Source organism: Pyrgilauda ruficollis, unplaced genomic scaffold, assembly GCF_017590135.1.
Source record: "Pyrgilauda ruficollis isolate IOZ18807 unplaced genomic scaffold, ASM1759013v1 scaffold1, whole genome shotgun sequence".
NCBI classification, from domain to species: domain Eukaryota; kingdom Metazoa; phylum Chordata; class Aves; order Passeriformes; family Passeridae; genus Pyrgilauda; species Pyrgilauda ruficollis.
In genome coordinates this window covers 18,815,492-18,834,691 of record NW_024508100.1, presented here as the reverse complement: position 1 = coordinate 18,834,691, position 19,200 = coordinate 18,815,492, and positions in this window count along the sequence as shown.

The following is a 19,200-nucleotide window of genomic DNA, read 5'->3' as shown; positions in this document are numbered from 1 at the left end:
CCGGCGGCCGCTGCCGCTTCCTGTACCGCGGATCCGGTCCCTGCAGGGCCCGCGCTCCTCACGGAGGGTGGCCTGTATTTATTATTAATTAATTATTATTAATTATTATTATTACACGGTCTACGCAGTTTTTAGGCATCTCCGTTAGGGTTTTCTAATTTTATTTTACAAGGCACAAACTATAGCCCTTAGTTGAATGTCGCCAGGTATGCTTTCTCTTTTTCCGTGTCTTTCTACAACTGTGTTCTGTGACTCAACTGTATAGTGTTAATATCAGTACAGACTTGTCTAGTTGACCGTAAAAATAATGTTTTCCCTTCTCGTAGTCTCTATGGCGTGTCTTTATGGAGAAATAAGGCTCTCACGGATTCGGTTCCCTTTGCGTTTAGAGAGACCAGGTTCAGGCAATTATATATATTTTTATTATTGGTTGCATGTCGTCTCATTTTTTTTTTCTTTTCCCTACCTGTTGGAATATGTTTGTGAGCATAATGGTCATAAATTATGTTCAGGGTTTCCAGATTTATTTATATGTGGTTAAAATGAATGCTTCTATTTAAAAGGGGAAATATTTCTACATGTGCATATAGTTTTCCAAGAGTGTACCATTAATTGATTGTTGATAATAAAAGCCAAAAGCAAATATAGTTACGGTGCTCTTCTGACTTCTTATTAGGGCTTTATTTGGGGGGAGGTCTCGGGGTTATTTCTGAAAGACATCCAAGGCGCATGTCGCAGAACCCGAACTGTGTCATCAGGAGAAGATTTGCTCAGTAGCGTCAGGAAGACCGTAACTGCCCATCCCATCATTACTGCCTAATTGTGCCCTTATTAATTATTTGCAAACAGGCTGACTGGGGGGAGAAGATGTGTCAGATTTGACCTTTTGTCACTACCTCGGAAATTGGAGATGGACAATATTAAGCGATATCCTTTAAAAGGAAAAAAATCAGGGCAAAACCCCCAGGCCCCGTTTTGCTCTCCGGCAGAGAGCCTTCGCCACCCTTAGAGCAGCACTTCTGCTGAATCCCTCTGCCCACAGCGAGGGCAGAGAGCGGGGCGGCAGCGGGCTCGGCTCCAGCCGGGCCAGGAGCCACCGGCGGCCCCACTCACCGGCACTGGGCTGCGTTTAGCGCCCGGCGGCGGCAGGCAGCGGGACGGGGCAGCGCCCGGCCCGGCCCGGCCCGGCCCGGCCCGGCCCGGCCCCCGGGTCCGGGCAAGGACAGGTTCCCTCCCCGAGGAGAGCCGGGGTCTCCTCTCGGCGCCCCCTGCCAGGGCAGCGCTTGAAGTCGGGCACTCGCGGGGTCGCTGCAAGGGCGTCGGGGCGATGAACTCTGTCTGACTCTGGCACAGTCCGTGGAAAAAAAAAAAAAAAAAAAAAAAAAAAAAAAAAAGGAAAAAAATGTCTGTCGGTTTGGCAGAGAAGCAAACTTTGCAAGGGCCTTGTCATCTGCAGCGCGCAACATCTGCATGGCTGGGGGGCTGGGGAGAGCACGATTAAAAATGTGCCAAATGGAGCAAGTGCTGTTTCCCTAATAAAGTACTTGAAACATCAGGTTTGAAATGCTACAATAAAATATGCAGTTTGAAATGCTACAATAAAATATGTTGTTTTCTGGAGGAAAACAACTTGAATGCATTTTTTGAATATATGTTTTGTTTTATTGTGGGCAGATTTTGCCATTTTACTTTTTCTTTCAGAAGTGATTCCACGATATAAGAATATCTTTGTTAAAAGTAAATGGACTGCCTCTAGGAATTAACCAGCTGTGCACTGCCGAGCAGTTCTGCTAATAGTGATCTGCATGTAAGGGTTTTCCTGCTGGAGAAGCTGCAGTGCTCAATCTGCTTTACCATGGCTGAATCAACCCCTGAGCTTTTAGAGAAGGTCAGACCTGTATTACCAGTAAAGCAACCAACCAGCCGAGGGTGATTTAAAGATATCTCTCCTGGACAGGCCTTGCTGTGTGAAGATGATGAGGTTAGATTTTATGGCTTACAGTTGCGCTTCGAAATCATCAAGGGATGACGACACACTACTATTTTTTGGCCAAGTTCACTATTTTGTCTGCTAAAACTTGGGTTTTATTTCTAATACAGAGGCTTCAGCTTCCTACAGTGGACCTAGCTGCCTATCTGCTAGACCTCTCTTTTCTCACACTGTAAACTGGCTTGCATTTTGATCTGTCCTCTTCCTGGTAAGTTAAATAGACTGTGTTCTTTACATCTCCCACAATCCCTAAGGCTCAAACTTCTATGAATTTTCCAGACATGGAACCACTCTCTCCTGTTTCTGAAGATGCCTTGCAGAAGGGATACTAGGTTAGTACCAAACAGTACAGTGTCTCTGCAATAATGGTTCACACAGAGCTAAGATCACCTCTGTATTTCTGATCACAATTTTCCACTTAGGTATTTAAACTTATAATTAGTCCTTTTTGGAAACTTCTGTCACTGACACATTATTCTTTTCCCAGGCCACTGCTTTCCATATTCTGGTCACCCCCACAGCAAGGGGAACCATGAGGTATGTGGCACTCCTCATTTCTAAGGACCAGTAGGCCTGTGGCAGATACGTTGGAATGGTTAATTCATCAACCTTCATGATTGCTCAGTCAGGTAGAAATGGATAGTTTGAAAATATACAAAGTTTACTTCTCCTGCCTGTCTGAAAAGGCAGGAGCCTGAAAAAGGAGTTAAATAAATAACCTAAGGATTGCTGCTGGAGGAAGGCCATGGGGTACCCAGCAGGAGCCCAGGCAGAAGGAGGATGCCAAAAGGCTGCTTACCAGCGGCACCGGTGAGAGCTGAACAGGCAAGATGGTCCTTAACACTAAGACATTCTCTGGGGCTCACAAAGCAAGGAAGTCTGGACAAAAGGACCTAAGAAGCTGAAAGATGCTCCAGTAAAGAAATGAATGTAGGGGGTTTTATTTTCCTTGGGTTTACCCCTTCACATTGTTCAAATAAATGATAATTCGTGATACAATCCAGCTCAAATTCAATACGATCGCATTGCATTTTGAAGAGTTTGGAGGTAAATTCACATTGTGTGTTTGGAACAAATTGAGTGTTTCATTGTTTGCTCTTCTAAATACCAAGAGTTAGAATTCAGGTCTAATGTTGAATTTGGCTCTTGCACACACTCTCACTTCCTTCTCTCCAATACCTGAACAGAAAAATTAATTCCTGATTGCAGTATGAATCTCTTTGATGGATGCATGACAATGCAAACATTAATTTTGCTACTAAGGAATACGAGGCCAGCATACAGGAAAACTACAATTAGTAAAAACAATCGCCTTCAATGATAAGTAAATGTGTCTGAATTGTTTAATCTTTATATATTTGCACTTACTTAATAGAGTTATCAGACTGTTACCAACCAATGGGAAGAGTATTTGTCATGATAAGTGCCAGTGGTCCATCAGAATATATTCCTAAATACTCTTTTCCTCCCACCTTTTTTTTTTGACACTGTTGAAGTGTACCTGGCAGGAATCCCCAGTCAAGATTGTCAGCTTACTGCTGTGGTTTGAAGCATGAGCTCTTTCTGAAGTCAAAATCTGGGGTTTCTTTACATGGAAAGCATCCCCACTGTACAGAGGGGGAATGGGACACAAAGCTCACTGGTAATTCCTAGACACCTATGAAACTAGTACCTCTCAATGCACATTTAGCATGAATCATTAAGAGTAAAAAAAAAATTAATGCATAGATTACCCTCATTATCAGTAAAGCAGATCAGCACTATGAAGGTTATATATCAATGGGAGACGAAACTTTCTATTTCTGCCACCAATTTAATTTGTTCTTTTCCAAGCTATCACCCAACAACTGCTATGAAATAAACTGGTGGCTTCAACCGGAGTGCTATTAAAATCTGAAAATTAAATATTCTAAATCTGATTATTTTCATCTTAGAGAAACACCTTTGTCCCTCGTGCTTCACACAACATGTAGGCCAAGGAATGATTCAAGAGGAAACCCATTTTCTTGATTTGTGGGAAATTAATCCAGAAACAGCTGAAGAAATTTTAGACATGAAAATAAAGCTCATGCTTTCATATGTTAGGTTGAAAATTTCCTTTGGAGACAGGAAATACTCTTTTGGGTTGATCCTTTTCAAGACTATCATATCAACAGGAAAGAAAAATATTTGCACTTAAAAAGAAGTATTATTTCATACCAGTATGACAGGCTAAGGCCTACTTATTCCCATTTCTTTCTGAAAGAGAGGCAGTAAGGGAATGTAAGGGAATGTAAGCAAGTGGCATCTCTTGCTGGTTCAAAGAGTGTTTAAATTGCATTTGAGGTCTATCAACAGTATTAGATAAAACTTCAAGCGGTTTTGGGAAGTACAAGTGAGCAAAACTCTGCCTTTCCAGCAGCCTGAAATCTGATGTCAGCACTGAGTCCTCTATCATCAGGCTTAACACATGGATGGGGTCTTCAGAAGCATTCACTTCAGTACTGTTACACAGAAAGATGTCTATAGAAATAGAATCAATATATTGATTTCCCCTAAGAAGATAGCCTATCTGGGGAACAAAGCACATATTTTATGAATTTCTGTGGTTATTCATTACAGAAAAGAAGTGGAGGTTGTGAAACCTGTGGCTAAGAGAACTGGTCATCTGGCATGGACATGGTATTCAGGAAAGTTTGGGTTGCTCCTTTCAGAGGCACACATCACCCAGAGCACCCAGATGGAGCTTGGAGACTCAATGCCTTTGAAAGTGAATTCACTTCTTGAAACCTCCTGAGAGAATGCCTGCAGCAGTCCCTGCCCAAGGCATAGCCACACACACCTGTGCTTGCAGGGCTGTTAGAAACCCACCTATGGTCTGAAGAGCAGAGGGTAGGGCTGCTTCACCTTGGGCCATGGCAGGGAGCAGGAGGTTCATGCAACCCCCAGCCCACTACACTTTCCCAGCTCACTGCCTTTTCTCCCGATGGCAGGGAGCTGAAGCTGAGCTACCTGCAGCCAGCTGTGGCACCCAGCAGTTACTGACATTCTGGGCTCATTTCCAACAGAGCCAGGACAGGCTGGGTTGGGCTCAGCACTGGCCTGCTTTCCTTTTGTGATGCTGTGTGCAGCTTTCCACCACTGTGGCTTCCTGGGCCTTGTAGGACTCTCTTCCAGAGAACAAGAAAGAATTCAGCTTCAGTGGGTCCTTGTGTCTCAGCTTTGCAGATGGAGAGTGACAGCAGAGTTGCTACAAGGTAGAAATTTTCATTTTCATTGAGCTTTATCATAACTGTGTTAGTGGAGCTCAATGCAATGTACAGATACACAGATATACTCCACAGGCTGTCACAAGCTGCAGGTTTTTCCTACTCTTTTTTCAACTTAAAGAGGCTGACATTACAATTTGAAATAATCTCAAAACAGTATTGTCAGGAGAATTCAGAAGCTCTTGGCCCTGTCTTTATTTCACAATATCAAACAGTTTCTAGAAAGAGCTACCAAAATATTTGTGCTCTATTATCTTTAAAAAGGTTACCAAAAGGTGTGAACTCCGAAAAGAAGCAGTTCAGGAATCTCCATAGATAATATTGTAAACAAAATGCTGCCACAACTAGCATGCCAATATCTGAGGAACTCACTTTAATGACAAAGTCATACACTTTATTTAAAGACTGTGTCTCTTCATTTTTAATAACAAAATCTCCCTACATCTGGAGGAAGAGATAGTTAAAACTCTATCTGCTGCTACTGCATGCACTTGTAATGCATTATGTGACAGCCTATCTAAGAACAGTGATGCCTGAAACATCCAAATCTGATTTTCACTAGGACTATCTCTATGGAGACAGAAGATTAGATAAACATGGTGTGGGTGGTTTTGTCTTGCTGCAGGAAAGGAGCATGCTCTAGATGGACATCTAAGTCCTTCACTCCCATCATAATCAATTCCCACTGGGAATGTAGCACTCCTAAAGTACTTCCGGCCTGAGTCACTGATCTCAGACCTGGTGCCATTCACAGGAAAGCAGTAAGAAGGATCAGGGGCACATATCATTCAAGAGAAGTGGAGAAGTTATTTGAATTAATAATTTGTATTACTCAGTGCTGTAGTGTATAATATGTAGTGTGTGCATACACTATATGTGTATATGTATATAATATGTAGTGTATGCATACTAAAACACTGGAGAAATTAGACCAGTCCCTTCAGGATTTTACTGATGTAATCTCACCTCTCAGCGACTGCATCACTTGATTTCCTTCCTAAGCTGGTTAGGATGAAAAAAAAGTAGGATAACACACAACAGTGTGATTGTTTGATTCCTGACTTAGCTTAGCTTAGAACCAGAAAAAGGGGACACTCCCAGTCACCAAACAGTCAAACTGAGACTCATGGCCACAAGATTGGGTTGATGTGAGGATTTTAACTGAATTCTGAAAAAAATGTGAGCTCTTAAATAAGAATATGTTGGTGGTACAGCTTCAGTTAATAAAATATTCTGAAGGATTTCTGACATAAACTCACCTATTTCAGAGTGGAAGCCAATCTCCACTTATCGAAGGTGAGACCTTCGACAAAAATTTTTTACCAACAAGTTTCTTGTGTGTTCTGAATCAACTGTTGCTTGAAATGGATTTATGAACAGTAGGTCACAAATCCTAGGCTGTACTCCACTCCTTATTTCAGTATTCTAATAGCAAGTTACAGTGTGCCCTCTCAGCTTTTCCTCATTTCCATGTCTTTGTCTTTTTGTTTGGTAATAGTCCCTGTTATAGTCACAGGGTCAACTTCAGTCCTGGCCACAGTACATTCCACAGCTGAAGTCAAATAAATCTTCAAAAGTGATTAATTTTTCCTATTATAGCTGATTACTTTCACTGATCAATACTTTCACTGGTGTATATCACTAATACATTTAAATGTCAATGTGGGAATCAATTAACCTCAATTATTTCTTTTCAAAGATCATGACATTTTGTTGTTGTTGAAATTTTAGGATATATACACACAAACTTATGGCTACATTTGTCTTTAAAATTATCCAGAATGATATGTACAAAACCTCATAAATATAAACTGCTTTTAAAGAATTCTTACAAAATATTTATAGGTAATAAAAATGAAAATATTTAAACACAAAAAAATAGGCATATTAAATCCTCTGTAAATTCTAAATCCAGTCATATGTGAGTTCTGAACAAAAAGAGGTTTCTCTAACCAATGAAAAATATTAATGATACAAGAGAAGATTCAATTATATAACTGTGTATTGTAATTCTCTATGATTTATAAAAGACAAAATTCAGATATGCTATAAAATAAATTATCATTATGGCGCGACTACACTTTGGTCTAATAGAATCCCATTATTTAGAAATGGAAAAAGAAACCCCATTAGATTATAGGCTTAATTCCCTGCCAGTGCTGAGGTCACTGCTCTTGCACTCTCAGGCTTGTCCACGTGAAAGCTGCTGGTACAGTTGAAGAATCTTCTTGAGCAGGTCGACATACAGAAAGGCAAGAGGAGTTCTGTGTCGATCTTAGCACTCCCATGAAGGAACAAAAATAGCTGAAGTGGGTAAGTAATCTTAATTAATAGTTTTAAAGAAGTAAAATCTGTTAAGATCTGGAGGGCAAATACCCCAAAATGCCAATACACACCAGTATTGGCAGCATGTGAGGATTAAGGGTCAACAGAAGCAAAGCCACAATAGTGCTTTGAAATGAAAGTGACGCTAGCACAGCATGAAGAGCCTTGGACCATACCTGAATGCATGAGATTTTTATGGACCTACAGCTGTTAAGAAGTTTCAGCAAATACTGGTTTCAATGGGATCTACTCAGCATAACTTTTAATAATAAAACCACACACTGGGAATCACTTAGTTTTATCTTGAAGCTGAAATGAAGTAGGAGGAGAAAAGCTCTCTTATAGGCATTTACCTATAATTGGGGTAGCAGGGAAGAGAGATAGATACAACAGATTAACTCCCCAAAATCCCCCAGCAAAATTATACCTGTTGTGGGCAGACCAGGTGAGAGACCTTTCAAGACTCTCCTTTCTGAGTCCTCAGGCAGAGGAGAAGGTAAGGGGAGATGTGCTGCTATGTGTCTCTGGAGGACTCTGATCCCACTGAAACTCAGCTGTGCCAAAACCTCTCCACGGCCTCTGCGGGCTCAGAAACTCCTCTGTGTGTCTCTTTTGCACTTCCCAGATCAGTTTAGGTTCTGTGATCTCCTTTTCACCCAGTGATTAATTCCCCACCAGGGATGTGCTTTCTGAAGAGGCTCCTTTGGCACGGCACTTTCAGGCAGAGGACAACTCAGATTTCAGCTGGGAGTGTCCTGCCATCCAGGGGGGAGTCATGTCTCCCAGATTTTTCTGCACAGAGGTAAAGGTGAGACATGTGTCTTTAGAGGTGTGTTGGGTTTTTCTTACTGGGGACAGGTGCACTAGAAATGCAATTTATTCTCCTCCACAATAACTATGTCCTCTGTTGCAGCAACCACAGTCTCCATCCACCCACAAATGGCAGCAGGGCTCCAGGGGATTGCCCAGCAGCACATCAAACCTGCTTTTACATGTCACTTTTTTTACATGTCGTTGAGGTTATGAATTGTCCCCAAACAGTTTTTCTTCATGAAAGCCATTCAGTTCTCTTTTCCGTGAGCACCTGGACCCTCCTTTTCCCCCAGGAACCAAACTGCCTCACAGTTTAGGGAGCTGCAATGAAAGGTGTCAAAATGCCCAGGTGCTGCCATTGCTGCCAACAAGCCTGGGCTTCTGACAAAACCACCACCTCATGCTTCAAGGAGCTGTGCAAGAAAAATTTGCTTTCAGCAGAAGGACTTCTATTTGTGGATCTTAATGATCCACAAATAGAAAAAGGGATTCGTGACTTTAACAAACTGGGTATTAACCATGCTGCTGGCTGTCAAAAAAGTATATTAAAATGATTGCTTACTATCAGTGGTAAAGCTGTTGAGAAGTAAGTTTTCTGTTACTATGTCAGGAGGCACAAATTGCTTAATCACTTGTGTCATTGAGTGACACTAACATTAGTTATAAAAGCATATCAGTACTGCTGATCAGTGCAGCTCCAGAGGAAACAGTATTTCAAAACTCACATCAATTTCATGCTCTAAGAAAAAAACTTCAAAATGTTTTTTTTTTCTATTTAGTTGCCAGAGTATATTTTTAAATTTTTGAAGTCCTGGGTTGAGTAGTTAACTCACTAGCATACAATTCAAACAAATGAGATATCACTGATGGAAAACTGATGGAAAAGAAGATTTGAACAATTATACAGAACAGATAAGCCATTAGCTTCTCCCAGGACCTAATGATGAGCTCTGCAGGATCATTCGGGCTACAGCCATAATTAAAACTCGTTCTGAGTCATTCTGTTGCAGCAGAGAACATTAGCAAAAAGGGAATCTCTGGCAACCTCCAAGCAAGGGAGGACTGGGATGAGACTGGTGTCTGACACAAGTAGGACTGAAATATTTTTGAAATATAAAGCTATAAAAAAGAATTGGCATTTTATTACTATTTTATTTAACAAGCTACTGTTTGGAAGCATAATCACAGCTGAATAAAGACTTGAACATGCTTTTCCACCTTGTGTCACCTGTGGGAAGGCCATTATTCAGTTATGCAAAATGGGTTATATTATTCTATTTATTCCATGCTTAAATTGCTCAGCTGTTTCAATGACACTCTTTTATCCTGTTGCTTTAATTAGTTGATATATGTCATCTCTGTATTTGACCTCCTCTTGAGGAAGACACTGACAGCTGCATTTTTGCATTGGTTTCTTTTTTCCAGCTGAGAAAAAGATTTTGTGATACATGAAGAGTGAACCCCATTCCTTGTGGCCAGTTTGTTCAGTCCATCTCAGAAGCTCCTTGTGAAGTAAGAAGACCTGCTGGGTCTGTGCTGCCCAAAGAAAACCATTATGACTGTTTATTGACACCCTGGGCCCCTTTAGAATTGCAAACACAATTGCTTTTAACCATTCCAATTTAGAAAGAATAGGTATACATGCAAAGGTGTTCCTAGCTCTAGGCTCATTGCTATTTAAGCAGTCCCAACCACAATCCTCAAAGCAGGTGTCCTCCTTTTGGGCCACCCCACTATTTTCAGGAAACAACCCAGCTTCCACTGGTAGAACACTATACATAGACTCAATAGAGCTGGTTCCTGGTTTTCCCCAGTTGGTCAGAGTTTTGCCTTCAAATTTTCTGTGTTCTGTCCAAAATTTCATTCTAAATTGCCTTCCCAATGGCTTACCTCTGTGAAACATCTTCTTTATGCACAGTACTATGTAAATTTTACTGCAGTGGCCAGAGTTAAGAAAAACATTCACTTTTATACCATTTCTTCTGTGTTTTGCCAAATCAAATATTTGACTAATCGACAGCATCTGTTAACATGCTAATAACTGGATAAATAAACCTAACGCAGGCTAAACCTATTCTGTAAACCAGAGTACTCCTAAGGGACTTTCTGATATCTTTAAAAGTGACCAAGGGAGCATTAGGAAAAAACAAACATGAAATGAGCCCACCTAATGGAATGGTCCCTGCTCCAAGATATATATTTAAAAGTTATGTAATATTGTTAAAATATTTTGATGAAAATATATGTTTAGTTTCATTCTACTTCAAATAATTCAGCTGGTAATCCTTTTTCAGAAAGCAAATTATTGTTGCTGCCTCACAGTTCAAATTATTACCCAAAGTAATAAGCTTGGCAAAAAAGCCTATTATTTCAATTCTTGAATAAGGACTCCGTTCACATGTCTAATGCCCTGTGTAAGAGAATTAGCAGAAACTCATCTCAATGTGGTTTCAGAAGAGGAAACTAAGCAGACAGCCTTGTTAATTTAGCATATAGACTTGGAATAAAGTACAACATCCATCATCTCTTGAAATTCAATTAAAAATTGGTCTTGTGTCCAAGGAGAAGGAGCCAATTTTCTGCTGGAAGCAGAGTCTTGGAAGATCACTAAAACCCTTAATGGTTCTTTCATTGTGGGAGCCAATATGAAAGAAAAAAACAGTTTGGGAGTTCAAATTACCCCTCACATTAAATGCTACAACATATGCAATCTTCAGTTTGGGCCTGCTGCTGTTGATGCAATGCTTTCTGTCACCCTGCACACACAGGGAATTCCAGCTGTGTGTGTCTCCTGGTCCTTAAAACCTTCCCATGTGCCACTGGATGCTGCAGCAATGCTGAGGAGGCTTTTGCATGCAGGGTGAGACACCCGTCCTTACCATATGTCAGGTAGAGCTCTCATTCTCTCACAGTAGGTTTCTATGTGTGATAAAAAGATGCTTGCAAACACACTGAGATTTAATATCTGGGGAAAGGGAAGCCTGAAAATATGTTAACAAGATTTTCAGCATTAAACACAATTTTGTTTCAGATTTCAGCTGTTAAACATCTTAATTTGTTTTGCTTTTTACTCCAGTAACATAATGCTAATACACTCTGACAGCTTGTGACTCCACGCCGAGGAGGTTTCGCAAACCAATCTCTTTACTTGAAATTTGATTTACAAAGTGCCTCAGTCCTTTAGCTGTGTGGCAGCAGTCACCCTCACAACACTTGCCATGACTTAAAGTAGGAGCACGATCTGGGCAATTTTTCCTTGTTGTTTATTTTGTCCTAGAGAAGGATTCACTGAGATGAAAAAATCCTTTTAACCATTTAATGTTCTCATCCATCAATAAACTCAGTCCAGAAAATAATGCCACGTAATGTCTGGCTAAGTATAAAGGAAAAGGGAGGTTTTTTTTGTTTTGAAACACATATTAAACTTCTGGTGCCGGTAGCATCTATGCAGTTTATTTTTTACAATGTTTGTTTTGGATGAGCTGATCTAACAGTTAATGCACAAATCTTTTGGATTCCATGTTCTCCTTCCAGCCCAGCCTAGCTTTGGCTACTCCATCCAGCAGGAAGCTCAGGTTACTTTCCAGGCGCTTATCCTACATACAGCTGCAGATGACTACTGAGCCAGCAGGACCACTTGTTCAGCTACCTGCCATAATTTTCCTGGGAAATCAGGTTTTTGACATGTGAGGAGTACATGGAGTGGCACATCACATCATAAATCCCTGCAGAACTGGCAACAAAAGCAACAGATGACCACAATCATGTGCTCTCAGAGGCAGCTCCCCCAGGCTGCCAGCATCCTGGCCAGTATAGAACCACCTCCACATAGAAACCACCTCCAGAAGATGAGTCCATGTGGACTACTCCTTTAAGTCATTTTATAATTAACTGGAGAAGCTGATTTGGTACCAAAACTTAAGGAAAAACCTTTTCTTCATCTCCGTCAGCAAATAAATGTTTAGATTTTTTTTACAATTATTTTATTAAGATAAAATATCTGTTTTTCTCCAGGCAGAAGGTTGTGGAAACAGCAGTTTGTGTGGTTGTTTCCAGCTCTCCTTCCCCATAGATGAGACATATGAAGCCAAGGTAACATCACCCAGCTGAGAAGTCAATCTTGTAAAGAGGACCAGAAAATAAACAACAGTTCCTGCCCCACTGTGGCAGGCATCACTCATGAAAACAGCCTGCTTACAGCTTTTAAATCACCTTTCTTACAGAAAAGGAACATCTTTTGCCATCTTTTCTCTCAAAAGGGCGTTTCCCCAGCAGGGTTCAGCCTGCCCCACTGGGCTCCGAGCACAGGCAGTGATCTCCCAACAGAGCTCTGTGCTCCCTACAGCAGTGCCTGCACGGCGATATTGCCTGGCTCCAGCCCAGCCAGCTGTCCTGGGGCTCTGCTGCAGGCAGGGCAACCTCTGCTGCTGCTGCTGCTGCTGCTGCTTTGTGTGCTGTGTTTCTAGACAGACTGACTCCACACTGATGGGCTTCTTGCTCTGGTGATTTTGCTGCAGCGCTCAGATAGCCTGGCCATTCTGAACTCCACAGTCGCTGTGCTGTAGTCACAGTAGCAGGTAAATGCATGAAAAATGCTGTGGTTTGGTTTTCTTCTGAGTTTCATGCACATTTATTGTCAGGTTGTAGGCTAAATCATTCTTTCTTTGCACAAATTAAATGGGTTTGTGACCCATGTATCCATTTATAAATACAGGTAAATAGTATTTTTCTGTCTTACATTGGTGTTTTTAAATCTGATTCAATTAACAATTGAAAAGGGTTTCGTTGTTTTCTGGTGATGATGAGCTCTAAAAACCTGAAAAACCAAGGTTAGGTACCTGTGCTTTCACATAAGACCAGTGGCTCTGTACCTGACTTGGGGCCTGATAATGATGTCTGCATATCTGTGAGTGTGCATCAGGTGTCCTTGAACATTCAGCAGTTTCCAAGCCTCTGACATGTTGTACTCATGTGCTGTGGCACTCTAAATTGTTCAAAATCTAGTCCAAGTTATTTTATATTACTGCAATAATAAGGAAGTAATTGATATTTGTATTTAAGCTTCAGCTCAGTACTGTCAAAAGAGACACATATTGTCTTAAAACTGTAAATAAATAAAAATGGTATTTATTCCTTAAAGAAAAGCAGTATGGCAGCCTGTAGAGAGACATGTTTTCTTACATTTGCCTCGCTAGCTACCAGGTTTTAATAAAATCTCAGTGCAGCATGCACACATCTTTGCCACACTTGGCTGCCCCAACCATTTTCTTATGCACCCATTTGTGCTAGAGCACTCCCCCAGCAGGCAGGGCTGCCCTGTTTGCAGGAGTCTTTCCAAAGCCCACCAAGCAGCTACGCTGGTTATTTTACAGCCCTTCGTTCTGACTGCACAAGTGCAGGAAGCAGCTGGGAAATGCTGTATTGATCAACTGAAGAAGAATTTCTTGCTTAAAAAAATCAAAATCCCCAGCATCTGAGGGAAAAAATGGAAACTGTCTGTAGCAGATGCACAGCAAAGGCGCAGAGAGAGCAGCAGGGCCCCGAGTGGGCAGCTGTGCAGAGCTGGCTACAGCCAAACGAGCCTCCTGGCAAGCTGGGATGGGCCATGGGGGCACAGCTGGATTTAACTGGTGTGCAGAACAAGACTGAAAATCTGGTTATGTCCTAGGTTGAGAACAAGAGGGAAGAAGTGCTACAACTCCACCATTGAACTTTTGAGAGCTTGATCCTTGTTGAAGTAGTTTTCCCAAGACAGATACAAGTTCCTGGAAGTTAGGATGCTCTCCTGCATCCAACGATTTATTCGACTTTTCATCTTACCTTGCCTATATCTGGTAGGAACTAAAATTGATCACTTTTTTCATCAAAGTTTACCAAGTACGATGTAAGCCTTCAGCTGCTGGGGTAACAACACACAAGTGTTACTGTCAGGTGGAAGTGTGTGAAAACAAGCTACATGCTTGAAGAGCCTTGATGCAGTAACAAGAAAAATATCTACATGTTTAATTGTATTCATGCTGTAAGCAGATTTTAAGCATTCAAGATAGAGATATTGAGAAAAACCAAGTAACAAGTGATTATATTCCATCATAAACTGTTTATTTGAACCAACACCTTGTTCAGTTATTCAGCTATTAACATACAGCCCCACATGAAAAAAACAGCTTTGAAGTTATTGTACCACCTACGTCACCTTGAAGAAAAGCAATGACTGTGAATGTCACTGTAGATAACCACGCAGATTCTTTTTCCCAGATATAAATCCAACTCCATGGATGACTTGCAGCTTGTGCAAATGAAAATCTTGCTCCTTCCCCTTCATCCCCCACAATGAAAAGAATCACTGCAAAGGCAGTGCCACCACCTGAGCTCCTCGGAGTTTGGTTTTTCCAAAAGTTTCTCAGAAGTTCATTGTCTGAAAAAATGATTTAATGAGGTAAGCCTTGCAATAAACTACAAGCACCATCCTTTTCTGTGTAAAATGGAGTGCAGGGAGTGCTTGTGATGATTTTGATTTTGATTCACCACTGTGCATTGCCACCAGGTGGGATATGCTGGCCCTGGTGTTGCAGAACATTGTGGTGGATGGGCTGTCACCACAGGCAGAAAAGTCAGCTGTCATTTTTTTGAAAGATGCTTTTAAGTATTCATTATCAAAACACATGTAATTACACTGGACAGTATCATCCAGTCAAGTGAAATATTGTTTTACTCAGAGAAAAAAACCTTAAAGTTGCCTCTTGGCTAATGACAGAAGGATATAAAAATACCAATCAACAGTTCCAGGAGAAATATAAGAAGAAAGCTACCAGAAAAAAATTGCAAAAAATAAAAACCTCTATTTATCTAATAAGTATTAGGAAAATGCAGCTGGTTTTCCACAAGGTAAATACCGCTGATTCTACAGCAAAATCTTCCTGTGACTTTCCACATTGCTGTGGGCAAAAGCACATTAGTCACTACTTTTGAAAGAGATAATGGCTTTTCAACTGCTGTACCCTGGTGTATCTGTGACAAATGTTCTGAGAGATAACAGCTTTGGCAGAAGCAAAGTGGAGGGGATGAGAGTTCAGGATGGTTGATTGGCCTCTGCCACTAATTCCCAGCATTGCCATTGTCACACGGATCCATACTGGACATGTAGGTGGCATTCCAACAGAAATGGTTGGAAGTGGGTTTGTGAGGGTGCAAGTTAATTTTAAAATTCAGCTTCAGTCCACTGGAACAGATTTGTAATTATATCAGTTAGTGGCATATATCCCCTCTTAATGTCATCCTACCTGTCAAAATAACAACAAGATACAAAATGCATTTAGGAGTATGGGTAAGATATGTGTTAACTGGCTTCTTTTTTACATAGAGTGCTGTCCTTCTATCCATCCATTTTAAACTCATTGAACACCTGTGAATACTTAGAACAAGAAGACAGAATGCATTTCATAGGTCTATCTAACACAACTGTCTTCACATTTATCCTATCTAAAGCCTAACTGGGACATGGCTGGGCACAGAGGGTTTGCAGGGTCATGTCTGGCTTCAGTGCAAGGCTTTTCCTCTCCAGACTCTGTGAGCAGTGTCTTCCACTCCCCAGAGACCGTGACAAACCATGACCACTTCCCTCTGCCCAAGAATGGCTCCAGTATAAACCCATGGAATCAGGAAGGGCACAGAAAACATCAAATATGAGCCAAGCCAAATGTTTTCTAGAAAACTTCCAGAACACCAGTTCATGAAACAGTTCAGAGAACTTCACCCTCAGGCTGGAAATTATCTGAGTGTTATCATTGTGTACCAGTCAGGAAAAACTTTAAGACCTGCATAATTGCACAAAGTCCAACACAGAAAGCCCATGCTGCAACCCAGTCTACTTCAATGCATTACTATTAATTAATACACCACACAGATGCCAAATCACTCACTAGAATTCATTTTTCCGAAGAAAAATTTGCAATTAGATTTTTAAAAAAACCCTACATTTCACATCTTTTGGAAAAATAGCCACTTTGTTCTCACCAGGCAATGTTTAGATGTGGTCCCAGAAAGTGCATTTGGAGGTGACATCCTCAATTTGCATGATAGGGACATATTGTTATATTGAGGATTATTGTAACACCCCCTTTGCGTTGTGCACACTCACAAAGTTTTATGAACCACCCCAAAGACAGCCAAAGAGCACTTGGCCACTGAAGAAAGGGGATAGCCATTGCAAACCCCCAAGTCCAGATCCCTGGAACAGCAGTTCCAGCATTACTACACATAGTTTCCAGACATGTGGACAGCATGTCTCTGTTTCTGTGCTTGTAATTGGAGTGGTTTTGTCTATAATCAGATGTAACAGAAAAAAGGAATTTTTGAAATCTTGCTTTCTTTCCCCATTTGATAAATTCTGTTATTTCAAGGAAAGATTTGCAGTTTGGTTAGTTTTGATTTAGTTTCTAGACCCATGACTGGCTTCTGCAGTTTTTAACCAGCAGGTCATCTGCTTAGGAAAAAAATACATCTGTGAACTATGGATGTGGCATTAGCTAAGAGAACTTACAGTGCATCATGTGCAGTGAAGCAGATGGACTCTATGGATGAGTGAACAGTGACTTATAAGATTATCTTGAAAAATGGAGGGTTTTTTTTCCTAAATGACTTAAAACCCCATATGCTTTGGGGTTTACCTAGCTTCACTAGTTACTCTTGCAGAGCGTGAGGCATTCCATAAGATCTACGGAGCAGCAGCTCCCTCTTGCATGTTTAACTCATGCTACATTTTATAAAAAACATGAACTAGAAAATAGACACCCCCCACAACCCCTCAATTACCAACCCCCCCACTGTACTGTAGAAAGAGTCACATCCTGTCCTGTACCTTCTATCTCTTTTTTTGGGCTCTTATTACTTGAAAAACTTGAGCAGCTTCCAGTTTAGTCATTTCCCCTTATCAGGAAATTCAGATGAAATTACATTCCTACCGGAGGCTTTTAAAACTGTATAGGAGACCTGCTTGCCTTTACAAGAGATTTATTTTACTGACATTTTTGTTTTCCCATCCAAGTAGTGGTCATCTGCTCATTTCGAGCATTCACAACCCCTTCTGATTTTCACTGCAGATGTGTCTCTGTCATCTTGTCATTTTGTTCCCCAGTTACCCAACCTGGTAAAGGGCAGGCTTCCTCACTGCAAATTTTATTGAGTAACTACTTGACCAGCCTTCCATTACCAGGAAGGGGACCATCAAGACCCATACCTAAAGCTAATTTTCTAAACAAAGTGATAGCTGCCTGCTTTTAACTATGCTCCAGAAGAGTTCACTGGATCAGGATCAATACTCACAAGGTAAGCAAGCTACAGATGTTCATCACCTGTGCCTAGAGCCTCCTGCAGCTACCAGCACCTGTCTGTGCTCACTGATGACCTCTGCACCAAAACACCTGCTAAGGAGAGAAAAAAATGAGCAAAACAAAGTGGGTTGGATGGAGGAAACTGAGCACTTGTCCCAACAGTCTATGATGGGGGAGAGGGATGGAAGCATCACACCCAGACAGGATGCAGAGGAGGCACAGAGCTCTCCTGGGGTGCCATGCACACATCCCTCTTTGTGTGGGGTATCCTCTGCTCTGATGTTTGAACTCTGCTGTAACAGCCCACTCCTCTCTCCCATCACCTCCTATTTCTCCCATATGCCCTCAGCTTCATCCCACTGCTCAACAAGCCAGAGTCCTCTCCTGGGGCATGCCAAGGCCCTGTGAGCACCATGGTTTCCCTCGGGGCCCTCCAGGCAGCCTTTGCTACCTGCAGGTGAAGGTCCTGGGGAGGTGACCAGGTGACACAACTCCCCATTTACAAGGTATTCAAAATTATTTTGCCCGGTGAATGCACCCCAATGGTTCCCTTTTAGGATCATAAATGACTGTGCAGGTCACATTCACCAGGAAATAGTAATAATAAAAATATTACAAAAAATCATACCAGGATTGCCACCATTTCCCCCGGTCACAAGGGTCACAAACAGTGTTTGTCCGTGTGCCAAGCAGCCTTGGTGCAGAGTTGCTGGAGCAGAAATAGCCGCCTGACTGCCTCCAAATCCAGCCTCAGAGCAACCTCCAGCGGCAGCAAGCTGCTCCCACAGACAGGGCACCGATGGCACTGCTGGGAATCCCAGCATGCCTCAGCCAGCAGAGAGAATGCTGGCCTTCATGGACACGCAGGAATGGTGTATGACCACCACCACTGCCATTAGGGAACCAGGATAAAAATGAATGAATGAATGAATGAATGAATGAATGAATGAATGAATGAATGAATGAATGAAAGAAAATTAAATTGTCTGTACATCCCCATGACTCATCTAACAACCAAGATGCTCTATTGGCACAAACCCAAACTTGTTATCCACTTAAGACCCAATTAAAAAGCAGAAAAAGGGGCAGTTATTAGTTTAAAATTTTGTATGAACTTTCTGCTGGTGACTGGACAAGTCACACCCTTGTTGCAATTCAAGAATTAGTGAGATACCTCAGCAAGTGCAAAACTAAGCACAAACTCCAGGATCTTTGCGATGTGGAAATGGAATTAACCAAGCACATATTTAGCACTGCCATATACAAAGTGCTTTGTTGAGTGAAGGTCTGAACCACAGTCCACCAATACTGATGAAAGATCTGAGGACTTTGAGTTTGCCTCTTCACAGAAAGCCTTTTCTGTTGATACTTTACCACAACAGGCACACTTGCTCTTGTGAATAGAGGGCTACAGCTTTCATTGGCAATCCACAGTGTATTTTGCCATCTCAGCTATGTCTTTTTTATTATCTTATCTCATATACTAAGTCCTGGG